Source organism: Lissotriton helveticus, chromosome 1_1 (assembly GCF_964261635.1).
Source record: "Lissotriton helveticus chromosome 1_1, aLisHel1.1, whole genome shotgun sequence".
Taxonomy (NCBI): Eukaryota; Metazoa; Chordata; class Amphibia; order Caudata; family Salamandridae; genus Lissotriton; species Lissotriton helveticus.
The window spans coordinates 1,648,238,041-1,648,254,592 of NC_136057.1; positions in this window are offsets into that span (position 1 = coordinate 1,648,238,041).

The window sequence follows — 16,552 nt, forward strand, 5'->3', positions numbered from 1 at the left end:
CCCCTGCACTTGCCAATCTTTTGTACCCCAGACAGTTTTTGTCTCAATGTTGTCTTTCCAAAAGTCGAAACCTAGTCTAGACAGTTGGTCAAAAAAGGCTGCAGCATAAATCTGTTTGGTGTTTGTTAACATACTCTTCAGTCCTGTTTTGTTTACATTTCTAAAATAAAATTATTCTGGATTGGATACATTGAACCCTGAAAAATATGGAAACTTATTCGCAAACGTTTTTGAGCTACTCTTTGGTGGCATAGGACAATGTTCCCATTGGTTATAAATTAATACATTTCTAGGCAGTTTTATGCACGAAATGATGACCATAATGGTCATAACAATACATTTGTTCATAGTCTGAAGAACTTTCTAAATATTCATAATTTGTGAATACTGCAGACATTTCTAGGTCTGACATCATATTATTAACAGTCTCGAAGTCCCAATCATCAAAAATCGTACTAGATGAAACAAAGTCACTCAATGAAATCTTGAACTGGTGTGGAATCTTCAACAGCTCCGACGGGCCAAAAATGTCAAATTCTGTTGTGTCCCAAGCTATACCATCAGGTATAGGAAAGGCTGTGATGTTCACTGCTGACAAGTCTCTTGGTTCAAGATGAAATGATTTGTGTGGTTTGAGGAGTAAGTTGACGTTCTTACTTGCTGTGTTCATTTTGACATATCTTCCATGTATCAGCATACCCAGGGTTATTACCAGAGCTAACCAAAGTAGAAGAAAAATTATTCCCAACACAATCCAAAGTTCAATCCATGGTGAAACCAGATAAGTCTTTTCCAGGTGATGAAAAAAGTCAGTTGCTTGTTCTTTGAAAGTTCTTTTTGCTGGGATCCTCAGAAAACGTATCAAAGTTAATGAAATAGCCAGAGGCAGTTCTGTCAATGGTTAGAATTGCATCAGGATTCGTTAAAATCGCTGGAGCCACTTGATCACTTGTTACTTCTTTGTAGACAGTTGTTTCGTGACAAACTGTTATTTGGGTCTCAAGAGGTACAAGTTCCATAGCTTTGTTGCATAGTCCTTCTTTTCTCACTGCAAATTCTTCAGAGGTTATAAGTCACTCAGTTTGAACCTCTTGGATTGTAGCTAGAGGAGTGTGTCTGCTACTTGGTCGGAGTCCACTTGGCCTACTGTTTAGTATTGGCCACATAGTGTGGTTTGATCAGGTCAATAGACACAAACCTGTTCTCCTTTTTTACCAGCAAGGGGCGGCAGTAAAACTGTTCTTGATCCATGGATTGCTAGGACAGGTACTGGTTGTCTGTAAGAAGGCCCAAATTCCTTCTTGTCTGCAATCTTTTCTCTGACTAGATCACTAAGCTTTGGGATCCAGACAGGCCTTGCTGGGACGGTTGTTTTTTCCCCAGTGGTGGTTGGCTTCAGGAACACGTTGCTTTGTTTCGTTCTTAGTTTATTTAAGTCCTGTAAAACAGCAAAATGATCTTTGACATCAAAATTCTTTTGTTCCACCACTGATGTGTGACAATCAAGGTCTGAGAAGAACATTCTTGTCCCAAAGAGGACCTCATATGGAGTGATACCTCCTAGAGAACTTCTTGGCAAGTTGTTAAGACTACGTTGGACACTTATTAGATGTTTAACCCACCCGTCACCCGAACCTAATGCCCTAACTGTTATAGACTGCTTTATGTCCCGATTATTTCTTTCCACAACCAAATTTCCCTCAGGTTGGAATGAAGAAGAGTACCGCAATGCAACGCCCAAACTGGTCATGGCTTCTTTGTAAGCCCTAGAGCTAAACGCAGGACCCTGGTCAGATTGTAGCTGCGTATGTGTCGATAAAGACTTGCAAATCTTTTATAACCGTTCGAGCATCAGCCGAGCGCTGAGGCCACATCCAAAGGAACCTTGAACACGAGTCCACTGCGACGATGATATATTTATAGTTACCATCCCTTTGTAAGGGACCGCAGTGGTCCAGGTAAACACAAGCTAATGGTTTATCTGAAATCAACAGGGGTATCTGCGCAGGACGTTTCACAGTTGAGACTTCCATCTTCTGACATATTTCACAATCCAAAACATAGTTCTGGGTCTGTTTCCTAATGCCTGGCCCCCAGTACCTCTGTTTTAATAATGATACTGTGGTGGAAACACCTGCATGGGCAGAGGCGAGCCCTTCATGTGCTGCTAGGATTAGTCCTAATCTATGTTCCATGTTTGGAATTACTCTATCCCCCACTCCAGGGATTCGATCAAACGGAACATTGTTTGTATCAGTTATATATGAGTATTTTAGTGGAAACCCTTTAGGTAACACTGCACCGCTGCCTTTGCTTGTAGCATTGACAGCCAGCATTATTTCACTGTCTATTTACGTTTTTGAATGAGTTATTGCAGCTATGGAAGCCGATTGCACAGCCCCTTCGCGGCTTCATCAGCCAATGAATTCCCTACAACGCCATCACGTTGATGACTGAGCGTGTGTATCACGTGAGTGTTTTGTAGTTCTTCTCGTAACTTAACTACTTGTTCTCAAAGTGTTTTATGCTTAATTCTGCCACCTTTTGCATCTTTGAAACAGTTCTAAAGCCAATTCTGTAAATATTCATTATAAGACTGAACACAATAGAAAGAATCGCACACTATGAGTGTGGGGAATTCACGATCTGTATTTTCAAGTGCCATTTTGAATGCTTGTAGTTCAGCTTGCTGAGCTGTACAATCTCCTTGCGTTTTTGTCACCATCAGTCTGAATTTGCCATTGCGCATACAACCTTTAACAATCATGCATGCTGCACTATAAGCTTGTTTACCCCCCCGTAGCCGGTTAAGCCGATCCGTCAGTATAAATTATACATTCATACTGGTCTAGAAGCAGAATTTCAGTAGGCAGAGGACATTCTTGTTCGTATTGTAGAAATGCTTGTGTTTTTAAATAAGGATCAAAAACATATTTAACATCAGTTGCAGTAAGAGAATTAACCCATTGTTTCCATCTTGGATGTAAAGCTTTAGCATTTGGAATGCTCGCTTTTGTCACTGCCTCTAAGGCAGGTGCAGGAGTTACGACCATAATGCGTTTCCCCTGTGCTAGAGGTCTTTCTCTTGCTACAGCGGTTTGAACAGCTGTCAGAATTTTTTCTGTTGAAGTGAATTTAATTTCTGCTTGTGTATACAAATGTGATTTGTATGCGATTGGTACTTTTTCACCCTCATTAAAAGTTAAATAGGGGAATCCGTATTGACCCAGAATGATTCGGATCACTAAGTTGCATACGTTTACGCGTGTTTGTAAATGTTTCATTGCTAACATGTCTGTTTGTAGCGAACGCAAAATTTCTGTGTGTTTTTGTGTCCAATTTGCTGTTTTAAAATCAGGTTTGATTAATTCGCAGAGAGGTTTAACCCTTTCTGCGTAGTTAAGAATGTAAGTTCTTCAGAAAGTTTGGAAATGTTAAGTTTTTCAGCGTTTTTGGAGGTTGGAGCAGCGCACACTTATCTAAAAAGTTGGCTGCCAGGATTTTGCCTTCACTTGAAAGTTCATATCCTAGAAAAAGTACATTGAGATGGGCAATTCTGGATTTCTTATAATTGAATTTATACCCCTCAGAGGCGAAGCCAAGTATAATGGTGTTCCCCCTGTTCAAGTGCCTATCCAGGTAATCGTCTGTAATGTGGATATCATCGACATATGACAAGGTCTCATCATCATAAGTTTGTAGTAACTCTGTTACCCTTGCTGAGAATAACCCAGGACTATTCTTGAATCCTTTAAGGAGACGACAGAAGTGACGTTGTGTCCCCATTATTGAGAAAGCGGTCAAATACCTACTTTCAGGTGCAATATTTTGACAAAAGAAACCATTAGAAATATCTAATGTGGTTTTATATTTTTTACGCACAATGTTATTCATTAATGCTGTACTGTGTGCATTTTGCACTGCAAATGTTTTGCAACAAGAGTTTAGATGTCTGTAATCCAATACTAGACGATATGTATTGTCTGGTTTGGAGACAGGAAACAAAGGAGTGTCCATTGATGAGGTGCATGTTTCAATCACCCCTTGGTATTCAATTCGATCTAAGATCTCCCTGACTTGTTTTTTAGCTTCTTGCTAAACTGGTTACTGCCTTTGTGCAGTTGGTTGATTTTTCAACTGGATTTTATGGTGAGGCGAGACCTCATCCCATCCTAGACGATTTTTATATAATGCTGGGGCCTGGACAACTGCTCATTTCCTAGCATAAGTATATTTTAAATGTTTTGGAATATGATTTGAGAAGGCTGGCATAATGATGTCTTCGCATGTGGGCACTCCCTGACAAATTCTGGTGGCCAGTCTTGTTCAGCCAGTAGTATATTGTAACCCTTGGAAAGTCGCTCCCAAAAAAGTGCTTTCACTTTTCGTGGTATGTCTCCCTCCATCCGGAGTGTTATTTCATATGACCTATGTGGAGAACCTACCCTGGTATCTGCAGTTTCAACTTCAATGTCCTCATTCAAGTCCACTGTCTCCAGAAGTCCCTTCAGGTTCTGGCAAGCTATTGTTACTTCTGTTGAGCTGTCCAACATTGTCAAGATCCTCGGCATGTCTGATCTTTAGACCTGCTACCTTCTTTTTGGTGAATTGTGGTTTTAGTTTACTTTTCTGAGCGTGTTGATCGACTTTGGACTTCACGCATTCTTCTTTGTTGTCTGACCATCCTCTTCTTTCGGATTTCTGTGGCGAAGTCTGAAAGGTACGAGAGGATTGTGTATCAGTATCTTGATATCTCTCAGGTTTTCTCAAATTATCCCTATTCCTGAGGTTGTACCTCCTTTCAGAGGGCTCCTTTTGAGCAGACCTACCTCGGGAATGAGAACGCTTCTCTTTGGAAGTTTGTTTGCTATTTTCCCACTTCTTTTTAGAAGAGGTAGGAGTGTTTTTAGTAAATACTTTCAGACACCAGTGGTTTAACTGTATAATTCTACTAATCGTTGTATATTACTGAGTAATTCATCGTCTGACATTGCTTCAAAGTCAGGGTCAGGTGTATAGCCAGCTAAAACCGGCCATGGTGCTCCTGGTCTACCTAGTGGACCGAGCCTGGTAATGTGATTTAAATGTTTAAGGGCGCACTTAAACCAGAGGTCGTGCTCCTGGTATGTGAGTGGAATTTCAATATCCTCGAAAGGAATATATTCATTAAGTGGATCATCTTCTTTGTAGAAGTGAAACAAATGTGTTACTGGATTTGATTCTGGGAATACTATCCATGAATAGAATACCTCTGTCTGGTGATATTCATGTGCCTCTATCACAAAAACTGCTCTACCACCTCTTGATGATAGGCCTTGTTTCATAAGTTTTATAGTGATGGCGTTCCCTAAATTTATATGAATGATTATAGCATTCACGTCGGTTTCAGCAAAACCTGTTAAGGTAAAAACTAAATCGAAATACAACATCTTGTCACTAATAGCCCCACTACCTTGAATAAAATTAGACAAGCATGGGAGGAAGATCTTGACCCACTGGAGGAGGAGGATTGGACAGAGGCCTTATATTCCCTTATATTCCTTATATCTTCTGTTCCCTCCCCGCTCCCGCCTCCCAGCTGCTCCGCCCACCCGCGCACTTGGCCTTAAATGGCGACCGTGCGACGCAGGTGAGTGTGACCCACTTGTGGGACACCCCCGCGCCGCACGGCCACCAGCTGCTGCGTGTGCCCCCAGTGCCTGCCTCTGCCTCAGCGCCGGCCTCGCTGCCGCCTTGAGCGATCCCCGTTGGTTTTCTCCCGTTTTTGCCCGACATTTGTGCTTGTTTCTTTGTGTGCCGTAAGATCGTCAGCTTAACTGTTTTCTCCCGTTTTTGCCCGACATTTGTGCTTGTTTCTTTGTGTGCCGTAAGATCGTCAGCTTAACTGTTTTCACCCGTTTTGACCAGAATTGTTGCCTGTATTTTTCTGTGCCGTTGCCTCTTAGTGTTTTGACCCCCATTGTGCATTGTGCCTGTCTCCTTCCTGATTGCCCGCCTACCTTGCCGCCCTCCGCTCTCCCTCCCCGCTCCCGCTTCCCGCCACCGCCATTAGCCCCGCCCCTTTCTCTTCTGTTCCCTCCCCGCCCCCGCTTCCCAGCTGCTCCGCCCACCCGCGCACTTCGCCTTAAATGGCGACCGTGCGAACGCGCAGCGGTCACGCGCAGCGGGCGCGCCGATTGTGCGCCGAAGGCGCGCCAAAGGTAAGCCCGTCTGCGCCCGTCCGCGACCGGATCGCGACCAGCGCCAGGACCCCTGGTCCCCGAGGACCCCGACCGACCCGCCTGACGTACTCCGCCGCCACCCTCACCGCACTCAACACCGGCCGACTCCCAGATTGCCACCAAGCCACACCACGACGCACCAACGGACCTTTCAGCTGCCACGCCTGCAAGTTCTCCTGCATCCGGACCAGCCTCGCACCAGCACCCGCTAAGTCTAACGCCAGCAGCACCCACCTCAAGTGCATCCTGCTCAACACCCGCTCCGTCCACAGACACGCCATCGAACTCTGGAACCTTCTAGACGCCACAGCCCCTGACGTTGCCTTCCTCACGGAGACCTGGATGAACGCCTCTTCAGCTCCCGACATCGCCATCGCTATCCCAGAGGGCTACAAGATCGTCCGGAGGGACCGAAACACCAACCAGAGGGGAGGAGGCATCGCCATCATCCACAGGAACACCATCCGTCTCACGACCAGCACCGACAACACCCTGACCAGCGCCGAACACCTGCATTTCCAGATCCACACCAACCCGAACACCACCCTCAGAGGCACCCTGATCTACCGACCCCCCGGACCACGCACCCAATTCAGCGAGGACATCGCCGACTTCGTCAGCCCGCATGCCCTCCCCTCCGCCGACTACATCCTCCTGGGAGACCTCAACTTCCATCTGGAGAACAACAACGACCACAACACCAGCACCCTGCTCGACAACCTCGCCAACCTGGGACTGAAGCAACTGGTGTCCACCCCCACCCACCTCGCCGGACACACACTCGACGCAGTCTTCGCTTCCAGCACAGACATCGACTTCAGCCACGCCACAGAGCTTCAATGGACGGACCACAGATGCGTCCACTTCACCTTCAAGAGAACGACGACCCACCACCACCAGCAACAGGCCGCCCGCAGAAGCTGGAGCAAGATCACAGCAGACCAACTCGCCACCTCCCTGAGCCAGCACCCTCCTGCCAGCTCAGCGGACCCCAGCCAGGCTGCTGACAACCTCACAAAGTGGATCAGCAACTGCGCGGACGAACTCGCCCCACTGAGGACCCCGCCTAGCAGACCCGGCAGCAAGAAGGCTCCATTGTTCACCGACGAACTCAAGAGCTCCAAGAAGAACTGCCGAGCCCTCGAGAAAGTCTGGAGAAGGGAACCGACACCGGACAACAGGACCTCCTTCAAGCTGGCCACCCGGAAACACCACCAGCTGATCCGCGCCGCCAAGAAAACAGCATTCAAGGACAGGTTGGACAACAACGCACACAACTGCAAGGAACTCTTCAACATCGTGAAAGAGCTTTCCAACCCCAGCGCAGGAAACAACGACATCACCCCATCGCAAGACCTCTGCAACTCCCTGGCTTCATACTTCCACAACAAGATCGCGGACATACACAACAGCTTCAACAACCAACCAACGCACACCATGACCGAACAACCACCCCCCACCACCACCCTCCACGCCTGGACCCCGATCAGCACCGAAGACACCATCCGCACGATGAACTCCATCCACTCCGGATCACCGACCGACCCCTGCCCGCACCACGTCTTCAACAAGGCCGAGGCTGTCATCGCACCCCACCTGCGAGACATCATCAACACATCCTTCGACACCACCATCTTCCCTGAGAGCTGGAAACACGCCGAACTCAGCGCTCTACTCAAGAAACCAACAGCGGACCCCACCGACCTCAAGAACTACCGCCCCATCTCACTCCTCCCGTTTCCAGCCAAAGTCATCGAGAAGACCGTCAACAAGCAGATGGCCGCCTTCCTCGAGACGAACGGATCCCTCGACCCCTCACAGTCCGGCTTCCGAGCCAATCACAGCACCGAGACCGCCCTCATCGCCGCCACCGATGACATCCGAGCCCTGATGGACAATGGAGAAACAGCGGCCCTCATCCTCCTAGACCTCTCCGCGGCATTCGACACGGTCTGCCACCGCACCCTAGTACGGCGCCTCAGCAACATCGGAATCCAGGACAAGGCGCTGGAATGGATCATCTCCTTCCTCGACGGAAGAACACAGAGAGTCCGCCTACCACCGTACAAGTCAGAGGCCTCCGAAGTCATCTGTGGCGTCCCTCAAGGATCATCTCTGAGCCCCACCCTCTTCAACGTCTACATGAGCCCCCTCGCGGCCATCGTACGCAAACACAACCTCAGCATAATCTCCTACGCCGACGACACCCAGCTGATCCTCTCCCTGACCAACGACCCCACCGCCGCCAGAGCCAACCTGCACGAAGGGATGAAAGAGGTAGCCGAGTGGATGACGACCAGCCGCCTGAAACTGAACTCGGACAAGACGGAAGTCCTCATCCTGGGCCCCTCACCCTCCGCCTGGGACGACTCCTGGTGGCCTCCCGCCCTGGGCACCGCACCCAAACCGACAGACCATGCACGCAACCTGGGCTTCATCCTGGACTCCTCCCTCTCCATGACCAGGCAAGTCAACAACGTCTCCTCGGCGTGCTTCAACATCCTACGCATGCTACGGAAGATCTTCTGGTGGATCCCCACCGAGACCAGGAAGATCGTCACCCAGGCCCTCGTCACCAGCCGACTGGACTACGGCAACGCCCTCTACGCCGGTACCACCGCCAAGCTCCAGAAGAGACTCCAGCGGATCCAGAACGCCTCAGCCAGACTCATCCTCGACATCCCACGAACCAATCACATCTCCGGACATCTGAGAGACCTTCACTGGCTCCCCGTCAACAAAAGAATCACCTTCCGCCTCCTCACCCACGCACACAAAGCCCTACACGACCAAGGCCCGAGCTACCTCAACAGCCGAGTCAACTTCTACGCTCCCAAACGCCACCTCCGATCAGCCAACCACGCCCTCGCCGCCGTCCCCCGCATCCGAAGAGCGACTACAGGAGGAAGGTCCTTCTCCTACCTGGCTGCCAAGACCTGGAACTCCCTACCGACCGACCTGCGCCTGACCCAAGACCACCTCTCCTTCAGGAAGAAGCTGAAGACCTGGCTGTTCGAGCAGTAGCGGCACCCCCCCCCCCCCCCCCCCCAGCGCCTTGAGACCCTACGGGTATGTAGCGCGCTTTACAAGTGTCATTGATTGATTGATTGATATTCTCCTGGGAAGGCTGCAATAGCAATGCACCTCAAACTGATACAATTTAATAATCTCCACCGGGTATATTATACTCATGTCAGATTGTGAAGGACCGGCTTGGTGACTACTCCACTCTGCCTGAGATGCAGCCAGGAGAATGGCACCCTCATCCACACGGTATGGCAGTGTAGTGTGATTGTGAGGTTCTGGAGGGGAGTGGTTGCATGCTTGGCAGAGGTCCTGGGATGGGAGCTCCCTTATTCACCTAAACTGGGATTGCTACATATCATAGAGGGGGTGGGGGTAATATATATAAGCGCCACTTGCTGCTCCTAGGGTTTATACTCGCCAAGCGCGATATTGCACAGAATTGGAAGGTGGTAATGGCGCCCTCCTTAACGGTATGGAAGACAGGGATGGACTTTTTAAAACAAAAATGTTATTGATTTTCCCAAAATGTACATAACAATGGTCACATCTGTAACAATCACAAGAGGCACATCATAATGAAAGATCCAATACATCACAGTATCCAATAACACACAGCTGAGCATTCGCAGAGCAGAGCAGTATCACATTGAGCTATCAAATAATAGAATTAGCGATTCGTCTTAAGTAGATCAGGATGTTCACGCAAGTAAACAGTAAGTGATTCCCAAATATCTGTGGGTTTGGAAGCAGTAGGAAGTTCTTCCGCATACATTAAAAAATTGTCTCTACAATAGATAGCATCCAGTATCCAATCTTCTAATGTAGGGGCCGCTTACTATCCCAATGCATCGCTACTCTTCGTTTGGCAAGTAATAACATTATGGCCACTAGTTTATTTTTTACAGAGGTATATCAAGGCCTAATAGACACAGTTGTGGTGTGCAGGATAACGTACAGGATACAACCATTCCCAAATGGTGGATCACAGCCTCCCAATATTTTTTTACCTTCCCACAACACCATGCAAGATGTGCAAAATCTACCTGGTCCATTCCGCATCTCCTACAACAGGCGCTGTCCCTCAGTCCATATTTACATAGTTTGGCCGGGGTATGGTATGTTTAGTGTATGTATTTGTAATGTATGAGACTGAGGTTGCCTTTAGGTGTGAGCAATGTGGTCAGTGTGCAGCAAGCAGTCCAGTCCTCATCTGTGAGGGGGCGTCCAACAATTTATTCCAGTTATCACGAGCCTTCTGGGTGTTAGCCCCAATTTCTGCTTGTACCAGTTTGTACAGTCGTCAAATTATATTCGAGTGAGTGGTTGTGGCTATCAGGGTCTGCAATGATTGCAGGATAGGAGGTTCGATAGGAAAGGATGGATACAGTACCCTGACAGCGGCCCTCAGTCTATGATATAAGATCCGAAAGAGCAGCGATTGATTACTGATGTATGACAGATCATCTGGGGTTGAAGACAGGGATGGACTTTAACATGGAATTGGAACTCACAATATTTAAGGCACGGGGTGCCCACAAACACATGGAAAAGTATGGAAAAGATGGGCGGAATATAGAGGCCTCCCCCTGGATCCTACAGGTACAAATGATGAGACAATTTAAGGATTGGATCCCAGAATTTTATGCAATATAGAGATATTACTGGAGAATACAACGTATGATGCCATGGATGTGGAGAACCTACATGGGTTGCGGGGTTATATACAATTGGTAGCAGCAATTCCAAAAGGGATAGGGCGCACCTCAAGACGCAAAGCAAATCTAACTATTTAATGATACTAGCGTGAATATTTATACAACAATATAAGAGGAATGGGGTGCTAAAATAACTAGTGGCACCAACTACCAAATGGTGCTAATGGCAAGTCATAAGAACATGCGAGGTAATCACAGTGCATGGGGGGTGGGGGTTGTTGTTAAATTTTCATTGTATTACATTCTTTTTTTTTCTTAAAAAGTCGACACAATTATTGTATTGTGTATGTAGCAGCTCACCTCTGGGTTACAGAGCACTGCATAATATCTGAAGATTCACTCAATAAAAATTGTTTTTAAAAAAAAAGGACAAGAGGCTGTGCGGGTGGGGGTTCAAATAAGCAAGCAAACGAGTGACCAAGTCAACTGATTATAAGCAGTGGGGCACCGTCCACAAAGTTCTTGAAAGGTCTATTGCAACTAGATAACTAGGAAAAATAAATCCCCTCCAGCAGGGTCTGAGCTCAGGGGCTGCCTCTCCTGATAACACCCCACCACCCTACCTGCTACCTCGGTGTGGGCTGTGCGCCCGACCCTGAAGCAGAAGCTCCCTGGAGAGCAGGTCGATGCAGGCCTGCTGGGGGAGCACGAAGGGTATTGACAAGTAGCCCATGTCCTTATAGATAGCTTGAAGCTGTCTGTGAGGACAATATGAAATCAATTAGGCACTAATCTCAGGATCTGCGCTTTAATGCGCCACTTCCTGCCTCTAATCCTCTTGTTAAAGGTGGAGAGGCGGCAGGGCTGACCTGGATTGAAACCTGTAATGAATGAGGAGCTGGGAAGCCTGGTCGGTTGTGACTGTGGGTGGGGAGGGGAGAGAGCTGGTGGGGAGTCGGAAGTAGAGGTGAGAATGAGATGTATGTCAGGGAGAGAGCGAGGCATGTGGAACTGGTGATATGGAAGCAGGAAAACTATGGTAATGAGAAGCCAGAAGTGACAAATTCATAAAGAAATAGACAGGCATGAAAAAATAAACAATAGAGGCAAACAAGCATTTGCGGGCGGCATGTGGCGCCAGTGTTAATAATTAAAGCAAGCGCTGTGACCTGGGTGAGGAAGAATACTGAGATGCGCACGTTCCATTGTTGAAGTTAACAAGCAACAGCTGTTTTGAAGCACTTGTGCACTTCATGAAACGTGAATCGGAGAGGTTGTGAGAGAGAGGGGGAGCAGGAGGAGAGCCCGCGAGTGGTGCGCGTGAGCGTGCTTGGGAGAGCAGTCTTCACTTTTCAAGCACTGCACCCGTGCTTGGGGGGCGCCACAGCTCGCTCCCGCAAGGTGGGTACCGCCACAAGCACGAGTGCAGTGCTTGAACACTGAAGACCGATGGCTAAAGGTCCTCCTAGAGCAGCGCATGCGCGCTGCCTAGGCGAGACCTAAAAAGAAGGCGTTCTCAGGGTGCCCACTGGTAAAGCTTGAAGTGGTGATTCAAGGGACACCCACAGGCACATGAGATGAAGGGGATCCCAGAGGACCCCACAGGTACAGCCTGAAAGGACCTGCTGAAATGTCTAAAAGAAAGTTCAATGAAAACAGACCATGGTTGGCAAAAAGGCGAGCACCAAGAAATCCAGTCTCGACCTACTTAAGAGAGAGCCAGATGCAGACTTTTCAGGAAGGAACCGCTCGTATAACAGTGCCTGATGACAAACATTGAGCTGGAATGCACCAAACCCTCACCCAGGTGCAAAGAGGAAGAAGACACCGCTCAAGGTCCATGCCCAGACTTCCCACTAGAAGCACTTCTTCAACGAAGTGGTTTGTATGGAGCTGTGAATCGACCTTCACTACACAGCAGACAGGTCCAGACCAAAAGAGATGAAATAAACTCAGAGAAGCACCAGCATGCCCTTTACATTGCTTTGATCCTGAGCCTATCTAGGTCTACAGACTCTGCTCATGTTGACAAGAAGGGTCGTTGGGCCCAAGGGCACATGATGTCCCCGTCTGGTGGAGTCCGTATGCACTTGCTGGTCACACACATAGTAACCCGTGGTAATCCGGAGGACTTGCTACAATTTTATTTTCCTAGACGTTTAGAGAAATAAATAGATTGTGGAGTACACAATTAGAGAAGGAGCAAAGGCTGGTAACAGTCGTATTTCCCCATCAGGGATATAGCATAGATACGGCGTACTGTCCCAATCTGGGTCCGGAGCACACACACTGTATCACAGCAAATTTGCTTTAGAAGGTGGGGAGGTTATTTATTCCCACAGGTCCACCTTTCAAGGCAGGTGTCCATTAGCCTACATTTGAAAGGGGAGCAGAGACCTCCTCCAGGAGTGTGCAGTGAGTGCAGTGGCAGCTTCTCCGCTAAGGCGGAGGAACATCGCCCACTGCTTAAAAGGAAAAATAAAATGATAACGCATTGGTATCATCATTTTATTTTTCCTATTGAACTCAGTGGCTCTCAGGACGGGACGGGGCTAGCCAGAGCAGGGAGAGGAGTGGTTTGCACTCCTTAAGTGCGCATGACTGCTTGGCGGGCCTTCCCAGGCCGGACAAACAGTCCTGCTCACTATGCATCTTCCCCACCAGCCTTGCTTTACACAGCCTGGTGAGGAACATGCAAAAACTCCCAGTCCCCACTCGAGTACCGTGATTCGGTGCATTGCAGCTTTGTGATTGGCTATGAGGAGCCTGGGAGCCTGGATGCTTCCTGTTGCTTCCTGCTGCTGGCGGAGACAGGAAAAAGAGGACGGAGGAGAGGCTGTGGCCGGCCGGCCCAGGTAAGTGTTCTTATTTTTTCATTTCATTCCCGCCTCACCACTCCTGATCAGTAGCAGCCGCTACTAAGTGAGTGAATGCACGCGCCTGCGGAGGAAGGTCAGGGCGTTCCCAGGGGTGTCATCGGTAGGAGCATCAGCTGGGCACCTCCTCGTGATCTCTTTATCTCTGAGTCTGTGATACGACACAGATGGAAAGTGTTCTCTCACATGCATTGGCCGCGCCCCATTCAAATGAAGGAACGCCCACTTCAGATCTTCTGGCACACATTTAGCACTGCTTGATCCGCACTGTAGAAGGGGCTGCATAAGTGTCTGCAGAAGGGACTGCACAAGTGTCTGCAGCCCCTACTGTAACACCATAGTGCCAGGCGGCACAAAAAGCAGGTGCACACACGGGTTACATGCTATTTTGTAGCACCTTCATGTTGTTTGCATACATGCTGGTTGGAGCCACAGTGGTGTTCACTTTGAGGGTATTTCCTGCTACCTTGTTTATGTTACTGTATGCACGGGTCTTACTGGGACTCTTAGGTCTAGCTTTACAGGGCTAAAGAATGCATGAATAGGACATTAGAGCGAAGCACAGGAGGAAGCAAGCAGGACTAGAGTGGGGGATATAGTTGTAAGGTAGTCCCTGTACAGTTCAATACAAGCACTCGCGTGGAGACGGACGGATACACTCAAATAGCCTACACCATTAGGTGACAGGTGACGCGCTGCACTGAGCCAGGGTGTTTTTTCCAAAGTCTCAACTCAATGGTTGAAAGAGATCATTCAAAGAAAGCAGTGGCTGAAAGTGGGGGGACCCAAGGCCCATTCTGTATATTGTTAGCAATAGGTCTGTTTGGCTGATGAACTGACAAAACCGTCAACTAACAAGGAATTTGCTTAGGCTGTATTCAGGAGCCTGCATTGGTTTGTTTTTTAAACTTGTCCTTTATCAAAGTATTCGGTGCATCCAGAGGCATTTTGCAAATAGCTCTATTGATTGCTTGTCATATCTTGGTTCTTCCCATTAAAATCTGTTTGCACCATGTTCTGCGTTCCACGAGTAAGTATCTGAGAGATCTTCGTGCCATATTATCAAAAAAGGGCGATTCATTATCGCCGCTTTTATCGGCAGGAGACTGCAGCTAAAGCGGCGATAATGGGCTTGATAATATGCCCTTGTGAATTTTCATAGAAGCCCAAGTTCTGGTGTTAACCTGGGCTTCTATGGGAAGTCACAAGGGCGTATTATCAAGCCCATTATCGCTGCTTTAGCAGCAGTTTCCTGCCGATAAAAGCGGCAATAATGTATCGCCCTTTCTTGATAATATGGCCTCTCGTTCCATCTTTTGTTCATACTTGCACTTTTTATCTCTCGTCGTTTTTTTTTTCATCCTCCTCCTCAATAACACCTATATACCATGATTTGTCTGGGCCCCTGGCTGCGAGCCACAAATGTATCTTAATATTTGCATAGTTTTCCCAGCATGAGTTGTAATCTTTATATTGAGGAAAAAAGAATGGGCATTAAAAAGTAGTGGGCAAAGGAGTGATGAGAGCTAAGCATTTTCAGGACCCCACATTTCCCACCTACAATCGTTGTGGAAATTGCGACCACTTTAAGTACCTAGAAGTCAGACCTCGCTGCCCTGGCTAGAAAAGAGGCAGATGGCTTAACTCTAGAGATTAGGGCCAAGATTTACAAAGGTTATGAGTCGGGTTTGCATTACTTTTTTAATGTAAACCCGATGCAAAATCTTTTCGGGGGGGGGGGGGGATTTACAAGCAAACGCAAGTTGGTATTTGCTTTGGTTTGTAAGGAAAAGTAATGCAAATTAGCGCCAAGCACTGCTTTGCCTTACTTAGCGTCAAGGGGCATAATATGGATGGCACATGGGCATTCCAATATAAACACTCATGTTTTTTGCCGCAAAACCATATTTACTAACATTAGTACAGAGGGTTTTGTGCCAAAAATAATGTGTTAAAAGAAGAAATATTTTCATTTCTCCATTCTTTTCCAACTTTGCATGCATACTGCACTGTACAGCACACATAAAGAGTAGGAAAAGTTTTAAAACTTGTCTAGTCACAGTATCATTTTGTATTGGAAGGGTATGCTAGACTCATGCACACACTCTTGGCCCATGGCACAAAGCTGTGTGAGTGGCACTCAGAAGCAAAATTCTGCGCCGGCACTGGGCGAGGGTAGGAGAGTGTCATATCCATAGATATGACACTCTCCTGCTCTCGCTTTGTCATGCAACGTACGCAGCAACTTTGGGTGCTGCACTGCGTTGCAGGACACATGTAAATGTTGACCTAGCTGTTCTGTCTAACTGACACAAACCTCTCTACTCTTCTGCTGTGAAGTGAGAATCCTTTTCAAAATGAGACCCTAGTTGTTCTGGCGCAGGCGGTGGGCTTTTGGACGCAGGAGAGTGTGTGTGTTTGTTCAACGATGGCGGTCCAATGCTGTGGTGTGGAATGGTGGCATGATGAATGTGATTTGAAAGCTGCTTAGTAAGTTGTCTTTTGTAGTGAAGGAAAGTTTTTTTCCTTTACAGCATGAGTCTGTGTCCTCACTTCGATTGCCATTGATGGCCTCTGTTCAGGGTTGATTCAAGGAGATCACAGGTAAGGGGCACAAAGAGGAAAGTCCAAGAAATCTTGACGTCTTAGAATAAATGGAAAGCTTCCATAAGGAGGCACACACAAGGAGGAATGATGGAGAACAACTCTGGGATGGGTTTATGTTTGGAGGTGGTGGGTGTGATGGTAAGAGAAGGTGCAAGGAGGGATGCAC